The sequence below is a fragment of the Mus caroli genome, unplaced genomic scaffold (assembly GCF_978045245.1).
Source record: "Mus caroli unplaced genomic scaffold, Mus_caroli_1 scaffold_25, whole genome shotgun sequence".
Taxonomy (NCBI): domain Eukaryota; kingdom Metazoa; phylum Chordata; class Mammalia; order Rodentia; family Muridae; genus Mus; species Mus caroli.
This window is the reverse complement of record NW_028227280.1, coordinates 5451172-5454245: the sequence shown is the minus strand read 5'-3', so window position 1 is coordinate 5454245 and position 3074 is coordinate 5451172.

Sequence of the window (3074 nt, the reverse complement as noted above, 5' to 3'; positions counted from 1 at the left end):
GGTTTTTCAGTAAATTCTAAGTTTTTCAGTGCAACTCACTCATATACTATGTACTACACTGTGCGTTTCTTATATTCTAAGTTTTTCAGTGCAACTCACTCATATACTATGTACTACACTGTGCGTTTCTTATATTCTAAGTTTTTCTGTGCAACTCACTCATATACTATGTACTACACTGTGCGTTTCTTATATTCTAAGTTTTTCAGTGCAACTCACTCATATACTATGTACTACACTGTTCGTTTCTTATATTCTAAGTTTTTCAGTGCAACTCACTCATATACTATGTACTACACTGTGCGTTTCTTATATTCTAAGTTTTTCAGTGCAACTCACTCATATACTATGTACTACACTGTGCATTTCGTGTAATGCGGGTTTTTCAGTAAATTCTAAGTTTTTCAGTGCAACTCACTCATATACTATGTACTACACTGTGCGTTTCTTATATTCTAAGTTTTTCAGTGCAACTCACTCATATACTATGTACTACACTGTGCGTTTCTTATATTCTAAGTTTTTCAGTGCAACTCACTCATATACTATGTACTACACTGTTCGTTTCTTAAATTCTAAGTTTTTCATGCAACTCACTCATATACTATGTACTACACTGTGCATTTCGTCTAATGCGGGTTTTTCAGTAAATTCTAAGTTTTTCAGTGCAACTCACTCATATACAATGTACTACACTGTGCATTTCGTCTAATGCGGGTTTTTCAGTAAATTCTAAGTTTTTCAGTGCAACTCACTCATATACAATGTACTACACTGTGCATTTCGTCTAATGCGGGTTTTTCAGTAAATTCTAAGTTTTTCAGTGCAATTCACTCATATACTATGTACTACACTGTGCGTTTCTTATATTCTAAGTTTTTCAGTGCAACTCACTCATATACTATGTACTACACTGTGCGTTTCTTAAATTCTAAGTTTTTCTGTGCAACTCACTCATATACTATGTACTACACTGTGCGTTTCTTATATTCTAAGTTTTTCAGTGCAACTCACTCATATACTATGTACTACACTGTGTGTTTCTTATATTCTAAGTTTTTCAGTGCAACTCACTCATATACTATGTACTACACTGTGCGTTTCTTATATTCTAAGTTTTTCAGTGCAACTCACTCATATACTATGTACTACACTGTGCGTTTCTTATATTCTATGTTTTTCAGTGCAACTCACTCATATACTATGTACTACACTGTGCGTTTCTTATATTCTAAGTTTTTCAGTGCAACTCACTCATATACTATGTACTACACTGTGCGTTTCTTATATTCTAAGTTTTTCAGTGCAACTCACTCATATACTATGTACTACACTGTGCGTTGCTTATATTCTAAGTTTTTCAGTGCAACTCACTCATATACTATGTACTACACTGTGCATTTCGTGTAATGCGGGTTTTTCAGTAAATTCTAAGTTTTTCAGTGCAACTCACTCATATACTATGTACTACACTGTGCGTTTCTTATATTCTAAGTTTTTCAGTGCAACTCACTCATATACTATGTACTACACTGTGCGTTTCTTATATTCTAAGTTTTTCAGTGCAACTCACTCATATACTATGTACTACACTGTGCGTTTCTTATATTCTAAGTTTTTCAGTGCAACTCACTCATATACTATGTACTACACTGTGCGTTTCTTATATTCTAAGTTTTTCAGTGCAACTCATTCATATACTATGTACTACACTGTGCGTTTCTTATATTCTAAGTTTTTCAGTGCAACTCACTCATATACTATGTACTACACTGTGCGTTTCTTATATTCTAAGTTTTTCAGTGCAACTCACTCATATACTATGTACTACACTGTGCGTTTCTTATATTCTAAGTTTTTCAGTGCAACTCACTCATATACTATGTACTACACTGTGCGTTTCTTATATTCTAAGTTTTTCAGTGCAACTCACTCATATACTATGTACTACACTGTGCATTTCGTGTATTGCGGGTTTTTCAGTAAATTCTAAGTTTTTCAGTGCAACTCATTCATATACTATGTACTATATGTGCGTTTCTTATATTCTAAGTTTTTCAGTGCAACTCACTCATATACTATGTACTACACTGTGCGTTTCTTATATTCTAAGTTTTTCATTGCAACTCACTCATATACTATGTACTACACTGTGCGTTTCTTATATTCTAAGTTTTTCAGTGCAACTCACTCATATACTATGTACTACACTGTGCGTTTCTTATATTCTAAGTTTTTCAGTGCAACTCACTCATATACTATGTACTACACTGTGCGTTTCTTAAATTCTAAGTTTTTCAGTGCAACTCACTCATATACTATGTACTACACTGTGCGTTTCTTATATTCTAAGTTTTTGAGTGCAACTCACTCATATACTATGTACTACACTGTTCGTTTCTTATATTCTAAGTTTTTCAGTGCAACTCACTCATATACTATGTACTACACTGTGCGTTTCTTATATTCTAAGTTTTTCAGTGCAACTCACTCATATACTATGTACTACACTGTGCGTTTCTTAAATTCTAAGTTTTTCATGCAACTCACTCATATACTATGTACTACACTGTGCATTTCGTCTAATGCGGGTTTTTCAGTAAATTCTAAGTTTTTCAGTGCAACTCACTCATATACAATGTACTACACTGTGCATTTCGTCTATTGCGGGTTTTTCAGTAAATTCTAAGTTTTTCAGTGCAACTCACTCATATACAATGTACTACACTGTGCATTTCGTCTAATGCGGGTTTTTCAGTAAATTCTAAGTTTTTCAGTGCAACTCACTCATATACAATGTACTACACTGTGCATTTCGTCTAATGCGGGTTTTTCAGTAAATTCTAAGTTTTTCAGTGCAATTCACTCATATACTATGTACTACACTGTGCGTTTCTTATATTCTAAGTTTTTCAGTGCAACTCACTCATATACTATGTACTACACTGTGCGTTTCTTAAATTCTAAGTTTTTCAGTGCAACTCACTCATATACTATGTACTACACTGTGCGTTTCTTATATTCTAAGTTTTTCAGTGCAACTCACTCATATACTATGTACTACACTGTGCGTT